Raw genomic sequence first — 20,281 nt, 5'->3', positions numbered from 1 at the left:
AAGTGTCTCATTTACTAATCTAATTCCCTCAGCATCACCCGACTTAATTCGACCACATTCCATTATCCTCGTTTTGCTTTTGTTGATGTTCATCTTATATCCTCCTTTCAAGACACTGTCCATTCCGTTCAACTGCTCTTCCAAGTCCTTTGCTGTTTCTGACAGAATTACAATGTCATCGGCGAACCTCAAAGTTTTTATTTCTTCTCCATGGATTTTAATACCTACTCCGAATTTTTCTTTTGTTTCCTTTAATGCTTGCTCAATATACAGATTGAATAGCATCGGGGAGAGGCAACAACCCTGTCTCACTCCCTTCCCAACCACTGCGTCCCTTTCATGCCCCTGCTTTCTGTACAAATTGTAAATCCCCTTGCGCTCCCTGTATTTTACCCCTGGCACCTTCAGAATTTGGAAGAGAGTATTCCAGTCAATATTGTCAAACGTTTTCTCTAAGTCTACAAATGATAGAAACGTAGGTTTGCCTTTCCTTAATCTTCTTCTAAGATAAGTCGTAGGGTAAGTATTGCGTCACGTGTTCCAACATTTCTACAAAATCTAAACTGATCTTCCCTGAGGTCGGCTTTTACCAATTTTTTCATTCGTCTGTAAAGAATTCGCGTTAGTATTTTGCAGCTGTGACTTATTAAACTGATATTTCGGTAATTTTCACATCTGTCAACACCTGCTTTCTTTGGGATAGGAATTATTATATTCTTCTTGAAGTCTGAGGAAATTTCCCCTGTCTCATACATCTTGCTCACCAGATGGTGGAGTTTTGTCAGGACTGGCTCTCCCAAGGCTGTCAGTAGTTCTAATGGAATGTTGTCTACTCCCGGGGGCTTGCTTCGACTTAGGTCTTTCTGTGCTCTGTCAAACTTTTCAAGCAGTATCGTATCTCCCATTTCATCTTCATCTACCTCCTCTTCCATTTCCATAATATTGTCCTCAAGAACATCGCTCCTGTATAGACCCTCTATACACTCCTTCCACCTTTCTGATTTCCCTTCTTTGCTTACAACTGGGTTTCCATCTGAGCTCTTGACATTCATGTAAGTGGTTCTCTTTTCTCCAAAGCTCTCTTTAATTTTCCTGCAGGCAGTATCCATCTTACCCCTAGTGAGATAAGCTTCTACATCCTTACATTTGTCCTCTAGCCATCCCTGCTTAGCCATTTTGCATTTCCTGTCGATCTTATTTTTGAGACGTTTGTATTCGTTTTTGCCCGCTTCACTTACTGTATTTTTGTATTTTCTCCTTTCATCCATTAAATTCAGTATCTCTTCTGTTACCCAAGGATTTCTACTAGCCCTCGTCTTTTTACCTACTTGATCCTCCGCTGCCTTCACTATTTCATTCCTCAAAGCAAGACATTCTTGTTATACTGTATTTCTTTCCCCCATTCCTGTCAATTGTTCCCTTATTCTCTTCCTGAAACTCTTTACAGCCTCTGGTTCTTTCAGTTTCTCCAGCACCCACCTTTTTTCAGTTTCTTCAGTTTTAATCTACAGTTCATAACCAATAGATTGTGGCCAGAGTCCACATCTGCCCCTGGATATGTCTTACAATTTAAAATCTTGTCCCTAAATCTCTGTCTTACCATTACATAATCTATCTGAAACCTTCTAGTATATGTAGTCTCCATTAATCCCTGTCTACACAGTGATGTTGAACGATGCCACTGAGACGTCTAAACCATTCCCCGAGAACTGTCTGTTGCCCACAGATGGAAGTTATGCGTATTGATGATGCCAATTCCGGTAAAGGTTGCTTCGTAGGTAAAGAGAAATAGTGGGAGAAATCCCGCAATTCTAATACCCGGTGGAAAAACCATCAACAAAATCTTTCCCGTAGAGGGAAATCCGCTGGTGATAATCCTTGCACTGCAGGTGATGGTCATAGTAGCGTTTGTCATGCAGCATACACGTAGTCGTACTTTGGCTTACACCTTGTTGGCAGGTCACTTTCAAGGAGCTTGTACCAGGGTTAGTCTCAGAATCCTGTAGAACCCGGTCCTCTGCATCTGGTGTACACAGAGTCCGCCGCCTCGCTGCACTTTCCTCTGTCTGAAAGAACCCATGATCACACAAACCCCCATAAAGGGCTTGAAATGTTGTGTGGTGTGGTTGGTGTCTGTATGGTTACTTGCTTTGGTACAGCCGTGTTGCCTCTTGGTCGTTTCCACCTGCCTGGCAGTACACAAACACCGACTCGACTTGTTCCCGACGTGAATAGCGGACCATTCTGCTGCTTACAGTACGCTGCGTGAGTCACACGGCACGTCGTGTCTGTGTCTGTCTGTGTGTGTGTGTGTGTGTGTGTGTGTGTGTCATACGACACGTGGTCAGAGGAACTTTCATTCGTTAGCGCCATCTACCGTGGCAACGATGAATTTCCCGACACATGTTCATAGGACATTTTTTTCCTTTCCTCCATTCCCAGTTAGTAATTGGTCCCTGTAGTTTGTTGGTTTTAGTAACAATTTTTGGTTCGCCTACAGGTTCACGTACTCGTTAAAATTTCGGCGATTGGAGCAAAAATAGATAAATAAATAAAATAAAAATGGCGCAGTCTATGTACTTACTCAAAAAATTGAGATAAGTAAATTTATTTTGTGGAGGTACTAATTAAATTTCAAGACCAACACTTTTCTACACAGCTCATTAAGTGTGTTTCTTGAGTGCGTTCAATTGTTTTTCAAAGAATTGTTAGACAAACTTGTTCCACACATTTCTATCAATACAGGTTAAAGGAGAACCGTGTATATTTTCGCTCTGTAGAGAAACAGATTCCATGCATTTGTATATGACAAAATTTCTGCAGTTATGAATGGCAACGGCACGAAACGCAATGGCGTCATTATTTCCTTCTCGAGACCCAAATCTGAGGATGTTTGATAGTGTGTCGAGAAGCCTGGTCTTTCAGATATTCCATATTGTTTCCACTAGATTTAAGCGCAGATTACATTGTGCCTGTGGGAAATACAAGTATTCATTTCCTCCTCTTGAGAAACTAACTGTCAATATGTGGCAGCAGCTTTTTAGCTTCAAAGTCCTTAGTTCTCAGACTCTATTCCCACCACCTAGGTTAAAAATAATAGCTTCACCGTCAAAGTCTGATTAATCATACTACATACATTACCTGACCAAAAGTGTCCCCATGCAGTAATGCGTAATTTAGCAATAGGTGTCGCGAGAGGAGGAGCCACCAGCGCAAAATGAGGTAGGGGAGTACTGTGTAGGCGAAACCGGGACAGTAACAAGAGAAAGCGTCAGCGAGGAGTGGTCAGTGACTTCGAACGTGGACATGTCATTGGATGTCACCTGCATAAGAAATCTATCATGGGCATTTCAACCCTTCTGAAGCAGCCCAAGTCAACTACTGGTGACGCTACTGGAATGGAAACTCTAAGAAACAACTGCAGCTAAACCAAGATGGACCTCTTCCACTGAGGGACAGAGAAAATTGAGCATCGAGCGTTGCGGAGGATGGTTGCAAAAAAGTCTCATAAAATCAAAGGAAGGAATCACCCGTGCTACCTGCAGTCTGTCTAGCACAGTTACTCTGCGTACGGAGATAGGAAGAACGGCTTACAATGGTACAGCACCTTCTTGTAAGCCACATATTTCTGCTAAGCGATGCTTGAGCTGGAGTAAATAGCGACGCCACTGGAGTGTGGATGACTGGAAACGATTGATTCGGTATGCTAGATCACGTTACTGACTGCAGCAATTCGACCGAACGGTGTGGGTTTGGCGAACACCCGGAGAACGTTATCTGCTATCAGGTGTAGGGCCAAGAGGAAAGTACGCAGGATGTGGTGTTACCGTATAGTGGTCTTTTTCGTCGTTAGGGTGTGGTCAACTATTACGGAATGATATGAACACATTTTGCAGCAATGTGTACTGCGTACCGTGAAGGAATAGTTCGGAGATTATCGTTTCTTTAAGCATGATTATGCACCTTTTCATGAAGCAGCGTTTGGGAGGCAGTGGCTTGTGCACGTTAACGTTTTCGAAATAAGTTGTTCTGCCGAGCGCTCCGACATGAACCAAATGGAACACCTTTGGCATGAGTTAGAATGTCGACTGCGTTCCAGACCCCAACTTCCAACATCACTATCTTCTTTGGTTTTAGTTCTTGAGAAGGAATCGGCTGTTATTCCTTGAAAGAAATTCAGACACCTCACTGAAGTTATCATCAGAGTTCTACCATCATAAAGGCGAAGGATGGCCACCCCTTATATTGATGTTCACTAACAGCCGTCCGGAAAGTTTTGATCAGAGAGCGTAGTTGCAAATAGGGTTAAAGCGCCTGTTGCACTGCGTTAAGGATGGTTCGTGCGTTGGGTAACTTAGGTCTACGTTGTCCATTTTATGATATACGAGACATCGGTTACCACAGGCGTCCACCGTTTCAGCGGATAAAAAGCTGGATGCACGCTCTCCTCGAGCAGTTCGTTGTTTTGCCACAAAGCGTTCTGCAGTTCGGCATCAGTTTATCTGCTATTGGTAATAGAATACACCACATTCGTGATCGGACGTGTTATTTGCTACTTCATCTCGATTATAACATTACACTAAAGTTTGTGAAAATTTGTACACTGAAAAATAACATCTCGAATCCGGAATCTCGTTTATAGCAGAGTTACTCCTCTTCAGCTTGCAACAAGACATATAATATTTAGGCACCAAGTGTAGAGGAATGAGCAACACTTCATGAAATAACAAGGGGCACCACCACTTCCGAGATGCAGTTGGATGGTAGCTTTGCATCATGGTCTCCTAGGAATAGCTGCTGACACTTTGTAAAATGGCAATTTCATAGTAACACATCCAAGCCATCTTTAATTTAATTCCAGCATAGATCACCTAAAGTTACGAAGTCAGCTATTATTTTTATATTATTGCAAAATCTGTGGTACGTTTCTGACGCATGTGTTCCATTAATGTTGAAATAAATAATTACTCTATTGATTGCAAGAAACCGTCACGGCTGAATATGAAACCAGTTCTAAGCAGCTAGGTTACTGTCTACGTGTTACGACGTAAAAAATTAAGTCTCTTATATTAGTTTATCCCAAGACAGCGGAAAACCGATTATATGGTCAACAGACTTAATTGCTGATAACGATCGTGATCCACTGAAGAATAAACTGCAGCCACATCGCCTTGTTGGTCACTAGGGTACGATTATTATCCTTACACGAAAGCTTTAATCAGTGAAAGATTTCACATGCACATTGCTTCGACTCTGCAGTCTGTGAAGAACAATAGTGAAAGATTGCCAAAGGAGGGTGTCGGCAACTTCGCTGAACGTGATTCGTTGAAGTACATGAGTGAAACGGAAGATTGTAAGAAGAAATCCTTGAAGATCGTACCTCAGACCGATGTTTATGGGCACACATTTCTTATCAATGCCCACCTGACGTCTTGTGGGGAATCACTTCTTTATATTTTACGCTTGCACATTATTTTGATTAAATTTAGCGCTCGCTGGTTTATTTTCTTTCTGTTAACTAACAGTAACTGGTACACTAGAATTTGGAACATTTCTTTTCACGTTTTTAGATTTGCCTAACTGTATTTGTAAATTTGTGACGCTTAACTTCAATTCCGAGATGCAATACCGTTAAAGAAAAGCAACGATGATGATGATGGCTTTCATATTATTAGGTGATAGATTCTGTAGCTTCTACAGAATATTAAAAATGGGTTATGAGATAGATTAAACTGTGACATAACTACCTATCGGTGCCACGAAATCTGGCACTTTGTTGAACCACTACAAAACTGTGTATGAAAATGATTTGTCTGGCACGACCCATCTAATTTCAAACAGACTGACTAAACTCGGCAATCATACCAGAGCTGAAACCAGATTGTCAAATTTTATTAGCAATCACAATGTGGTTTCTGCAGTGGACTGCACAGCAGCATGATCTTTATAATCTGAAGATGACCGATGTGGTTAACGGAAAATTATTTTCAAAACAATGACTCTGCCTCTTCAGCCAACTGGAATATCATGGTTTCCATAACGTGTACACAGTATCTGATCAACAGCATATGGACACACATCAGTGGATATTAATACGGGGTTTGTCCACCCTTCGCCGTTATGACTGCGTGCTCTCTCTTCCGGACACTTTCAATGACGAATCTGAACGTTTGTGAAGGAACGGCATCCGATTTTTCCTCAAAAGCAGAAGCCAGAGAAGGTAGTAACGGATGTTGGAGTCCAGCAAGAAGTGGACATTCTATCATAGCAAGGTGTTCCACTGGGTTCAGCGCGGGACTGTGGGCAGGCCAGTTGTCCACAAAACCTTGCCTCCGAGATGTTACCTCTTGACACGGTGCTCTGTCATGCTGGTACAAGCAGACGTCGTCGCCGATAAGTTCCTCTGCTGTATGACGTGCACTACGCTGTAAAATGTGTTTATCTTCCTTTCGAATTTAAAGTTTTCTTGAGCGCAATACGGGAACCACATCCTAAATACGCCAAACGCCACCTCTTCCGCACTTAAACGTTGACACCGCAAACGATTGCAGGTAACTTTCTCCATCCATTCACCAGACCCAAAACCAAACCAATCCATTGGATTGCCACAGGCTACATCACTCAGATCACTCGCTACCAGCCATCCATTCTCCAGTGACGTCACCCTTTGTACAATCTAAAGCATCACTTATCGTTGACTAGAAAAACGCGTGGCTTACGAGGAACTGCTCGGCCAGTCCATACCATTCTGTTTAACTGCCTACATGGAGCCATTGCATTAACTGGACTGCTGGTAGCGTAATGGAAGTCACGATTGGTTGCTTCCGCCGTTTTCATTCGATTTTTCGCATTTCGGCTTCATTATTACGTTATCATCTGTCGCCTCGTCCGTCTGTAGCAGAGTTTAACTATTATCCTCGATTGATTTGTTACTCATGTGACAACCAATGATTAGAGTACGTTTGAAACCGCTGCCCTTTTTGACCGGACTGTTCCTTTGCTATTTCTTCTCACGAAGAAAATAAAAAAAAAGAAAAAGCTCCCTGCCTCTTTTATATTGACGTACGCGCCTCTAATGACATTTAGTAGTCAATTCTGCATTGCTCAGGGGTGTCAGGATACTATTGAACAGACAGCGTATATTTATCACTAGTGAGATGTAGTTGTGTGTCATTTTTAGTTGAAGTACAAGCTATGTTAATTCGTTTCCGTTAGAGGAACTTCAATAATTTCTGCAGAAGCATTTGTGTCAGTAAATCTATACTACAAATGAGGTAAACATTTGACGCTGAACTGATTTCGACTGCTCTGGAAGAAATGTCATGCGTAAGTGCCGTCTTAATAAATTAACGATGGTGAGGCGTAGTACCCTCTGCCGCCGACTTTTCGAGACGCCAACTCTGTTATGCTGGCGGTTGCGCCGTAACTGTCGTGTTGAACTAGGGCGCTGAGGAGCTGGCAGCAGGTGCCGTTGTTGGTGGGGAGACTTACCCCGACGTGGCCTGCTGGTCCACCTCCGGCCAGCTCTGGCGGCGGCGGCAGAACATGAGGGGCGGCCGAGGGTGCTGCAGCTGCTGCTGCTGGCGCCGGAACGACCCCTGGCGCCGCGGCGCGTGCCCCGGGGGCAGACCCAGCGCGCCCGGCACAGCCACCGCCGCCCCCGCCGCCCCCACCTGCAGCGCCGAGGCGCATTCCAGCGTGCGCCGACGCGAAGAAACCGTGCCGGGGGGCGGCACTACCTGCGTACAGAACGAGCGCCATCTGAGTTCACAGCAACCAATCGTATAATCCAACTAGACCGTTTCAAAGGACTTCGTGACGTAGAAAAAGCGTCCGACCCTGGGAAGTAGCGCAGAATGTTTGAACTCCTCAGATACAAACGCATACACACCAAGGGAAATGACATTATTATGATTAGCCACCATAAATCTGTTGAAACGTGTCTTATTCCTCAGACTTGAAAATTTTAAAGTAATATATGTAACATGTCTAAAATATTAATAGAGTTAAAAGCAGACCAGAAATGAAAAGTGGATACGTATATTGCGGAAGATCGATTTGATTTCAGAGAAGGCAGAGGAACAACGAAAGCAATTTTTACCTTCTGTGGGATTTTGGAGTTAATAATGTCACCTCCCCTTTTGGTAGTTCCCTCCCGGAGACCCGATGGGGGGACTATTCCGCAATCTTTTGCCAATGGAGAGATCATCATGACCATTTTTCAATTACAGGCCACATATCCTGTGGATACACATTATGTGTATTTAATGCAGTTTTTTCCATTTCCTTCTGCATCCTCATGCCGTTGGTCACTGCTGACTCCTCCGCCTTTAGGGGCAACTTCCCATCCCAAGGGCAAGAGAGTAAGCTGAACCTCCGTCCGCTTCTCCGTCCTCTTTGACGAGGCCGTCGGCAGAATGAGGGTGACTTGTTATACTGGAATTCTTCGGCCACCAATGCTGATTGTTATTCGAATTTCAAGCGGAGGCGGGTTTCGAACCCGGGATCGAGGACGTTTTGATTTATAATCAAAGACGCTACCCACAGACGGCGGGCTCAGGTTACCTTAGCTTCTCATAAATCACCTGCCGTCTCACAACAACGACCTGCCCTGAGCGCCAGACCTAGACTTAAAGCTATATCAAATTGTTTATAAGGGATTTGGAGGGAACTAGGCTGCAGATTTCAGCTGAGACATAAAAAGGGGTAATATATATTCTATGTAATTTCCTAAACAGCTAATGGACTTTTTAAGTGCATGGGAACATGCACATTCTCAATACACAGATTGACCAGCTACTGTAGATGGCGATGAAGCGTATAATGACGAATAGACACACCATAGTAATCAACTCCCACTGGTAGTCTCAGTAATTACACCGGAGCTAACTGCAATACTAGTGGGATTTAAATATGCTGGCGACGTAGATGACGCTAAATCATAAGTCTGTGAGGCGCTCTATTACAATTGTTGCTCATGTGGAATCATGTTGTCAGTAATACCAACAATTATGTGGTATACTAAATTATACACAGGACTACAGAACTTCAGCACCATTACATTTTGTGGGTAAAGGTTCATGGCGGTATCAGGGGGCAATGAAATTGTACCGTCGACCATGGGACCAAGACGTGCAAGCCTGCTTCTCACACGGACATTCGGATCGACGTGCAGCGCCTAATCAGCACCTTTTGGTACAATAATAGGCGAAGACGTTACGCAGCCATACCACCAAGCATGACAACACAACGTTGGTACTCCTCTGGTACGCCCAACAGAAAGTTTCTGGTCAGCATGTTCCGGCTCCGCTTTGACTACAAATGATTACGACTATACAGGATACGATTTTGGAAATTTCTTGATCACAAATTAATTTATTCATTGTTACGCGTTTCGATACAACATCATCAGAACACAGCTGTGGCGCAAACAAGAATACAGTTTGAGAAATACTAATGAAAAAGTTTTTCCATCTATGATACAGCAAGTTCTACTCAGACTTAGGCCGAAATACAAAGCAAGGACACGAACATGAGCAAAAACGTCACAGAAAATAAGACTCTCATACTTATGGAGTGAAGTGCCAAACTGTCTATACATCGATAAAGTGCCATAAAAACATCAGATAGCTTTAACAGTCATACAGAGAATAAACTGAATGTAAAATCATATGACACCTATGAAGAAACTTAAGCGACGTATCGATTAACTGTTATGTGAAGTCGTAACTAAAGAGGAGCGGTACAAGTGTAATAAATTAAAATGCCACAATTAATACAATGCAACGGCTCCCTCTATCGGCAACAACTGACTGACTCGTCTCTGTGTGACTGTTGCACGCAGGAGGTCATAGACCACACAATATTCGGCTGTCCATCGCGATATTATGCAGTGATCAGTGCTTTGTGGACACCACATAGCCACCAGAACGAAGACGCTGTTCACTTCGCATGATCTGTCAGTGTATAAACATACATTTATAATGTTTTATCTAGTCAGAGATCGGTAGAAACAATTACGTATATTGATGTTTCATGTGTAGGTGCTGATGAGTGATTTTGCCAGTATCAAAATATGTGACATAAAGGACTCTATCTTTTGACTGCATCGACTAAGAAGCTTAAATTTTTTGCACTGCCAAGGAATCGTAGAACCGTATACTTCAACATCTGAGAAAAATTTCTACTTGATAACTGCAGATGGGCAGGCAGATGGACAACAAAGTGATGCTACGCGGGTGACGGCTCTTACCGATTGTGATGCGGAACTCTATAAACTTTCCTAAACACTGCCCATTGCTCTCATGGTCGCTTTAACTAGGTAGAAAGTTGGGAAGCACATTACGTTGCTTGGCTTGCGTGAAGAATGCTGCTGTTATGGCGGTTATCGACATGGTCGTTTATTCATTTCCAATTCAGTAAGAAAACGTTATACCTGTTGTCGACCGAGCTGGGCCGCTTGCCTGTATTGTGTGGCCGTCTTGGTCTGGAGACGGGCGTCAGTTCGTACCCGATGTTCGACTCCGAGGTGTCTCCCTCAGCCTCCTGGAGTCCACATCTTATCGTAGAATTCCCTCAGTCCACGTAATGACTTAGTTTTCCTTTCGACTAATTCCGTAAGACGAGGTCTTCGGTCAGCGTCGTAACGATTGGCTGAGTTCAAGATTTCTATCAACCAATCCCCGCCACTGTAGCAAGGGTTCTCTTTCTCCTTTGCTTTGGGAAATTTTCTGTTTGGTTCCTACATGCCGCGGAAGAGTTTCACATTGAGTGCACTTCAAAACTAGCATTCCTGTACAGTGTCTCCAGTCGCCGACGTAACGAATTGTGTATGCAGCAGTTCGTCGTTCTCTGTAGGTCGCACAATAATGTTTACTTGTAACTGCAGGAAAACATACAGGAGGTAACAAAAAGGTGTATCCAAAATCTACGCAAACATTCCTCACACGTAGGTAAAGAAAATCTGTAGTATGGACATAGGTCCGCAAACGGTTTACACTCCTGGAAATGGAAAAAAGAACACATTGACACCGGTGTGTCAGACCCACCATACTTGCTCCGGACACTGCGAGAGGGCTGTAGAAGCAATGATCACACGCACGGCACAGCGGACACACCAGGAACCGCGGTGTTGGCCGTCGAATGGCGCTAGCTGCGCAGCATTTGTGCACCGCCGCCGTCAGTGTCAGCCAGTTTGCCGTGGCATACGGAGCCCCATCGCAGTCTTTAACACTGGTAGCATGCCGCGACAGCGTGGACGTGAACCGTATGTGCAGTTGACGGACTTTGAGCGAGGGCGTATAGTGGGCGTGCGGGAGGCCGGGTGGACGTACCGCCGAATTGCTCAACACGTGGGGCGTGAGGTCTCCACAGTACATCGATGTTGTCGCCAGTGGTCGGCGGAAGGTGCACGTGCCCGTCGACCTGGGACCGGACCGCAGCGACGCACGGATGCACGCCAAGACCGTAGGATCCTACGCAGTGCCGTAGGGGACCGCACCGCCACTTCCCAGCAAATTAGGGACACTGTTGCTCCTGGGGTATCGGCGAGGACCATTCGCAACCGTCTCCATGAAGCTGGGCTACGGTCCCGCACACCGTTAGGCCGTCTTCCGCTCACGCCCCAATATCGTGCAGCCCGCCTCCAGTGGTGTCGCGACAGGCGTGAATGGAGGGACGAATGGAGACGTGTCGTCTTCAGCGATGAGAGTCGCTTCTGCCTTGGTGTCAATGATGGTCGTATGCGTGTTTGGCGCCGTGCAGGTGAGCGCCACAATCAGGACTGCATACGACCGAGGCACACAGGGCCAACACCCGGCATCATGGTGTGGGGAGCGATCTCCTACACTGGCCGTACACCACTGGTGATCGTCGAGGGGACACTGAACAGTGCACGGTACATCCAAACCGTCATCGAACCCATCGTTCTACCATTCCTAGACCGGCAAGGGAACTTTCTGTTCCAACAGGACAATGCACGTCCGCATGTATCCCGTGCCACCCAACGTGCTCTAGAAGGTGAAGTCAACTACCCTGGCCAGCAAGATCTCCGGATCTGTCCCCCATTGAGCATGTTTGGGACTGGATGAAGCGTCGTCTCACGCGGTCTGCACGTCCAGCACGAACGCTGGTCCAACTGAGGCGCCAGGTGGAAATGGCATGGCAAGCCGTTCCACAGGACTACATCCAGCATCTCTACGATCGTCTCCATGGGAGAATAGCAGCCTGCATTGCTGCGAAAGGTGGATATACACTGTACTAGTGCCGACATTGTGCATGCTCTGTTGCCTGTGTCTATGTGCCTGTGGTTCTGTCAGTGTGATCATGTGATGTATCTGACCCCAGGAATGTGTCAATAAAGTTTCCCCTTCCTGGGACAATGAATTCACGGTGTTCTTATTTCAATTTCCAGGAGTGTATTTTCATGTCGACCTCATTATCTACTTTCCTTCGGAATCACATTCATTATGGTAAACACTCAGGAAAAGAACACTTCAGTACAACATGAAACACTTTCCTAAATTAAGTGTTCAAAATGCCCTCTGTTAGCTGGAACACACGCACCAATTCGCCGTCGCATGCCCTGCAGCCTTCCGCAGTAAGGGCACGAAGACTGTACATCATGTACTCGGGTTCCGTACACAAGAGCTTCCAAATGCCATCACAAAGAAAGGAAAATGTAGCGCTATTAGGAACGGTGAGTATGGAGCCCAAGGAGCTAGTCCATTTCTACCTATTCATCTGTCACGGAATTTAGAAGCCTACTGAAATGAATAGGAGGTTCATTGTGCTTGAAGTACCTGTGTTGTTGCACTCGTGAAGACACATGCTCTAGCACTGTGTTAGTCAAACTTATTTGCGCAAGGATAAATACGGACATTATGAGAAGGCACTTGGAGCCGCATATGTACTAATCTTGTTATTAATAACTGGTAACCTACATAAATTAATATGTTACGACCCCCCCCCCCCTTCCCAATAAAGTAGGTACACTAAGATAGCGATGTATTAGCCGCCGTCTCCCAGCTACTGACCTTTGAAAGTCGGCACCATTAGAAACACTTAGAGTCGACCTCCGTTTCAGATGGCTGCCACACTCAGCGACCCCCAAAGTTGTGACACTGCAATTGACTGGCGAAGTAGTGTTGTGTTGTCTCCGTGAGCACATGATTAGTTGAACTTTTATTTAACACCTTCACGCCGGTGCTGACAAATATTTTTTCTCGCCGCGGGGAGGAGCGCGTATTCATATTTCACTTTATCTGGTGTCGCTGCTTTTCTTGTTTCTCGGCTTGAGTCGCCGATCTTAATCATACTCTCGAAGCTGCTGTTTTAATACACTGACCTTTACTAAGCCAACGGTCTTGCCGCAGTGGTGACACCGGCTCCCGTCAGATCACCGAAGTTAAGCGCTGTCGGGCTCGGCTAGCACTTGGATGGGTGACCATCCGCTCTGCCGAGCGCTGTTGGCAAGCGGGGTGCACTCAGCTCTTGCGAGGCAAACTGAGGAGCTTCTTGACTGAGAAGTAGCGGCTCCGGTCTAGAAAACAGCCATGCGGCCGGGAGAGCGGTGTGCTGACCACATGCCCCTCCATATCCACGTCCGTTGACGCCTGTGGGCTGAGGATGACACGGCTGCCGGTCGGTACCATTGGGTCTCCCAAGGCCTTTTCGGAGGGAATTACGTTTTTAGTTAGACTTTTACTAAAATAACCACAGATTATGCCATATCTCTTTTGTTCAGAGCGCTCTCTCATTGATGATTCATAGAAAATGATTGTATTTACTGTCCATTGCGCCTGGCTGATATGTAGAACGCTATACGTCTTTATTATGCTGGTAGCATAAATTGGAGGCAATTAAGGCTGAGCCACCTGCAACCTGCCGTTCAATCTCATTTGCGTTCGCCGAAAATCATGTTAGGAGACGCACAACTATTGACTGCAAATGGACTCACACCACTTTCACAGTAAAGGCTCAAATATGAATCTGCACTTTACTCTGTGAGTATTGGTGTTGGAAACCATTAGTCTGAAACTTTGCCAGAGATGATGAACGGACTTTTTTGCGGCACATCAGATCCAAGTGTATTTAATGTTTTCAGTTACTTTCACATCAGGTCACACTGAACCATCAAGTTACTTTCTTTTACCTCCCTCTTCAGTAATTTATTCGCTTTTACAAATTCATGCTGAAAGGTACACAAAACTCGGGACGTTTGTTCATCCTGACGATCAATTACGTCAAATAATAAAACCCATGAATTCGTCAGTACTGCAGTATGTAAAAATCCGCCGTAACGTCGATGCTGACTGTTTATATAATATGAATCGGTGCACTGTTTGACACATTCTTATGACTGACGACGTAATTTACATTACTGTTTGACAACAGTGACGAATTCGTGGATGTTATTATTTAACGCCATTTATTTTATGTCGCCTAGTATGATGTATATGTTTGATGAACATGATGGTAGTCCTTGGACCGAAACTGATTGTTCAGTAAGGAATTTTTATCAGTAGCTTTTGGCGGTAAAGCGTCACGTTGTTCAAACAGTGACGAATGTTCGATTCGTGTGTATTTTCTCTACGATAATACGTTCACTATTCTGTTCACAGAAGCCTAACCGCAATCCTACTTCCTCATTCAATGTTAGACCTATTGCCAGTCATACGACTCTTGTTACTACCAGATCCGAGGTGCTTTCACGAAATACTGTTTTGTTTCTCCACATGCAATAAAATCTTTCATTCTCGACTCATTTAAACAGTTACTAATCACATAATCATTCTTACGGAAGGCGGACGCCTGCTTTGAGGTTAGTCTAACACGTTTTTCTTACAATATGAATGGTATACAACTGTTATTTATTGATTCATGAAGTTTGAGAATGCAGTCGAACCACTTCTCTTCTTGTGGTGTTTCGGCTGTGAATCGTTGAGCCATCTTCAGACTGAACCGTACGACATACCATATGTGTTTGCTTTATTATGTATATTGATAGTTACCAGAATACATTTTCACTCTGCAGTGGAGTGTGGGCTTATTTAAACTTCTTGGCAGATTAGGACCGTGTCCCGGTACTGGAGGATGGATCGAGTAAGTCTTTTATAGTTGTAGAGGATGCTGAGTGGATGTTATTCCCATCTACGGTCTGTTAGCAGTTTTAGAAACTTTTGCCTATTGATGACAGGGGATATTGGAGGCTGAAGTACAGGCCCTACTTGACCCAAGTGTCTTGGACTGTCTTACATCAGCGGTAACATGTGCCTGTTTCCCATTAGGCATACAGTAGTCGTCAAACTTTTGGCCCAATCGCCAACGCTAACATCGCACTTCGAAATTCAAATCTTTAGATCATGTTATTAATTGGTAACCTGCATAAATTAGTATGTTATGAGCACCAAATTGACTAGCTGCAGTAAGGGTGTAAAAAGTTGTCGGCTGACCCCTAAGTACTGATCGTTAAAAATCCGTATCATTCGTAACACTTCGTGTCTGGTGATCTCTTCTTCAGATTTCTGCTACCCTCAGCGACCCTAAGGATGTGGCACTGCAGTCGTCTGACGATGTGTTTTTGTGGTTTCAGTGTGAGCGGATAATCAATTGATTAATAACAGTAATTGTGCTTATATTTGAATTCGTTATTCAGTAGGAGGCAATATCACAAATATTTACAAAATTCTTTGAATGACATTTTTCATTTGCTCAATGCGTTGTATTGGTTCAAATGGCTCTGAGCACTATGGGACTGAACATCTATGGTCATCAGTCCCCTAGAACATAGAACTACTTAAACCTAACTAACCTAAGGACATCACACAACACCCAGTCATCACGAGGCAGAGAAAATCCCTGACCCCGCCGGGAATCTAACCCGGGAACCCGGGCGCGGGATGCGTTGTATTCCAACAGCCTTAAAGCTGATACTCGTTGTTATCGTTGTTACATATACGAGTACGTACCGCGTCTGAACCGGACAGTATCTATAACGGACACCGACCACTCCATGTTACTACAGTTTCAAATTCATACCATAGCAACTGATCGGTACGAGATGCAAATGCCCTTGAGTTTTCAGCACCGGAAGACAGACAAGAAAATCTTTCCTCTAAGCAGCCCCATCAACGACCTGCTACGACAAATCTCTTTGCCTCTGCACTCAGCTTCGTCCATGAGATGACCGACCAACTTTTCGGAAGCCTACTACAATTCCTCCAGTACATTTCTTATTCGACGACAGAGTCAGGTACAGCTCACAATTGCAAATCCTGAGTATTATTCTTCCTGTGCTGTTTAGTACCAGACTCCACCATTAAAGAAGCAGTCGACTTACATACAATGACATGATTAACAGAGACAAGGGATGTCAATTCAGCAAAGCATGGGCACAAGCGTCGGCGGTACTAAAGCATCGTCGGTCGCAGACGAACGAATTCGAATCAACAGACGGGCAATCGGAATTCCCACACTTGAACTGGGTACCAACACTCTACCCACGCGCGCGCTGGATGGCGATGTGTGGCCGCGCTTTTCCCGCGTCGCGCCTGCGAAGACCGTGACCCGTTTCTCCATTAGCGGGCAATGGATGTAGCCGTTCTCTGCGATCCGTCTACGATGACTTTATAGCATCACTTCTTGGCCCCTGCACTTTTATAGCCAGCTAGCCTATATCTTGGCGAGCCGTTACAACAACACGTCAGTAAGCACCTGAAGATGATGAGCAACTGTCTCCTTGAAATATTGTGCAGCTCCCACAACATTATCTGATGAGGCGCCCATGAACCAATGAAGTATTTATTGTTTACTGGTAAATTTATGTATAAAAGATGTATAATTGTGTGTTCTGTGATGTAGTTTGTTTTGGTTTTATGATCACATTTGCACCTATTCAAAGTGTATGTAGTCCATACTTCGTCTTCGAAATGCGGACTCCTTCATTATCGTGTGGGACAATATTTTCTTTACAGTGCGATTGAAATTACATTTTACCTGCCAGCCCACGAAAGGGACGCACTGCGTTGCCACCTGTCACGGCGCACTGACAATAGTAACTGGGCGCATGTCGGGCTAGGCTGCAACGAATGATTGGCCGAGTATGATACAGATAACACGTACTCTTAACCGTCAAGTGCAATATAATATTAACTGCACTGTATTTGCAAAACAAAATGGTTCAAATGGCTCTGAGCACTATGCGACTTAACTTCTGAGGTCATCAGTCGCCTAGAACTTAGAACTAATTAAACCTAACTAACCTAAGGACATCACACACATCCATGCCCGAGGCAGGATTCGAACCTGCGACCGTAGCGGTCGCTCGGTTCCAGACTGGAGCGCCTAGAACAGCACGGCCACTATGGCAGGCCTTTATTTGCAATTAAAATCTGCAACACGTTAGGTTAACTTCTCGGTTTGTGCTCCGATATTTACCCAGTGATAATTACAATGGGATAATTTTAAGTGGAACTTTGACCTGTCTGTCATTTGAAGAGCGCTCGCCAACTTTGTCATCAATAGTAATATTCTATGGCACACGTCGGTACCATCTGGAACTCTTCGTGTTGATTGTGGTCTGTATCAGATTGTTACCAACATTAGCCGTCTACAGGTGTGACAGTACAGTTGCGTGGTCTCTGTCACCATGTTAAGCCAGTGTCAAAATTTCTACAATGGTAGGTGGGCGGTAAGAGTCGCGCACGCCCGTGAGTTGTCGGTAATGGAGGACAAACTATACAGTCTCTCTCTCAAATCCCGTAATTCCGCAGTGATAATCACACCTCTAGCAGAATACGTATTCTCTCGGAAAGCATGGTAAGCTTTCACATTGAGCCCGAGTGGAAGAACGTGAGGCGCTAACAGTCACCAGCAATATCGGACCAATACTGGACCTCTGCCCCTGAAGCAAATGGCCAATTTTACTTAGCTCACGGCCGAATTCACTAGCTCAATTAAAATTAAGCATATCTGTCTCTCTAAGTATTATTGTTCGTTATTAAGCAGGAAAAATACACTCTTAAGAAGCTCTTAACGTTAGCTGACGATTTTTGGACTCCGATCCTAGCTGCTGAATGCAAATACAGCTAAGAACTGTGGGATGCACGAATAGTTAATACGGGCTGCATACGGCCCACGGGCTGCAGTTTGACGACCACTGCTCTCGCAGAATAGGCGGACTATTCTGTAGACTAGTCTCTCAGAAAGCGCGGCAAGTTTTCACGTTAAGTCTGGGTGGAAGGACATGAGCGCCAGCAGTCACCAACAATGCCGGACCAAACGTTGACAGAAAATCTTTGTTGACAACAGGAGTGCACAATTTCTTGAGGATTCTTGGCGGTAGTGTAATACTGGTACGTTCTGTTTCTGTGAGGCTCCCATATTTTAATGTGAAAAATGAATGAAGAGAAGTGGAGAATGAGCTGTAACATGGACATAAAGCGTTAGCGGACTCATATCCAAACAAGACATTTTATTCCTCTCTGAGTGAGGACGTTCCTCTATGTTTGGCCACACCATTTTGTTATAACCTTTATTAGATCATGACCAAAGGTAAATCAGCGCCTGTCCAAAAAATACGTCACTCAGAGCATTTTAGCTGTCGTCTGTGCAAGGAATCGAAACTTTATCTTTCTTCGAGTATAATGTCTTTTCTGGAGACTAGAAATCTACTCTGTAGGAATCAGCATGGGTTTCCAAAAAGACGGTCGTGTGAAACCCAGCTCGCGCTATTCGTCCACGAGACTCAGAGGGCCATAGACACGGGTTCCCAGGTAGATGCCGTGTTTCTTGACTTCCGCAAGGCGTTCGATACAGTTCCCCACAGTCGTTTAATGAACAAAGTAAGAGCATATGGACTATCAGACCAATTGTGTGATTGGATTGAAGATTTATTTAGCGTATGGCATTTAGACACAATTGTTATTACAATCAATATGCAAAATTGTAATAATTTGGCATTAGATATTCTTACAGTTATTACCATAGTTACACAGAATTATACAAAATTATACAAAATTACACATAATACACATGTTACAGTAGTTATACAAAGTTATAGTAGTTTGGAAGTAATTACAAACAAATTGGATTGAAGAGTTCCTAGATAACAGAACGCAGCATGTCATTCTCAATGGAGAGAAGTCTTCCGAAGTAAGAGTGATTTCAGGTGTGCCGCAGGGGAGTGTCATAGGACCGTTGCTATTCACAATATACATAAATGACCTTGTGGATGACATCGGAAGTTCACTGAGGCTTTTTGCAGATGATGCTGTGGCGTATCGAGAGGTTGTAACAATAGAAAATTGTACTGAAATGCAGGAGGATCTGCAGCGAATTGACGCATGGTGCAGGGAATGGCAATTCAATCTCAATGTAGACAAGTGTAATGTGCTGCGAATACACAGAAAGATAGATCCCTTGTCATTTAGCTACAAAATAGCAGGTCAGCAACTGCAAGCAGTTAATTCCATAAATTATCTGGGAGTACGCATTAGGAGTGATTTAAAATTGAATGATAATATAAAGTTGATCGTCGGTAAAGCAGATGCCAGACTGAGATTCATTGGAAGAATCCTAAGGAAATGCAATCCGAAAACAAAGGAAGTAAGTTACAGTACGCTTGTTCGCCCACTGCTTGAATACTGCTCAGGAGTGTGGGATCCGTACCAGATAGGGTTGATGGAAGAGATAGAGAAGATCCAACAGAGAGCAGCGCGCTTCGTTACGGGATCTTTTAGTAATCGCGAAAGCGTTACGGAGATGATAAACTCCAGTGGAAGACTCTGCAGGGGAGACGCTCAGTAGCTCGGTACGAGCTTTTGTTAACGTTTCGAGAACATACCTTCACCGAAGAGTTGAGCAGTATATTGCTCCCTCCTACGTATATCTCGCGAAGAGACCATGAGGATAAAATCAGAGAGATTAGAGCCCACACAGAAGCATACCGACAATCCTTCTTCCCACGAACAATACCAGACTGGAATAGAAGGGAGAACCGATAGAGGTACTCAGGGTACCCTCCGCCACACACCGTCAGGTGGCTTGCGGAGGATGGATGTAGATGTAGATGTAGATGTAGAACATCGCCTTGGCCAGCAGAGTGCCTGCCAAAGCGTGCAAATGCTAATACCTTGGTTCTTTGTCCATATATTACATTTTCAATCATCTATGTAGCCCACTGAAGGTATCGCATGACATCATGTATCCCAGAACGTAACTGTTTTGAGTGGTGATCTGCGTTCTGAGCTGATTGATGAGATTGCGAACAGACGGACGGTGT

At 44.5% G+C, this 20,281-nt stretch overlaps 1 pseudogene; it reads left to right on the top strand.

Moving 5' to 3' along the window:
- Positions 1-13,354: 13,354 nt before the first annotated feature.
- LOC124607614 lies at positions 13,355-13,472 on the top strand (annotated as a pseudogene).
- Positions 13,473-20,281: the final 6,809 nt, after the last annotated feature.

Source organism: Schistocerca americana, chromosome 3 (genome assembly GCF_021461395.2).
Source record: "Schistocerca americana isolate TAMUIC-IGC-003095 chromosome 3, iqSchAmer2.1, whole genome shotgun sequence".
Taxonomy (NCBI): domain Eukaryota; kingdom Metazoa; phylum Arthropoda; class Insecta; order Orthoptera; family Acrididae; genus Schistocerca; species Schistocerca americana.
This window is presented reverse-complemented; position numbering and strand designations above follow the sequence as displayed.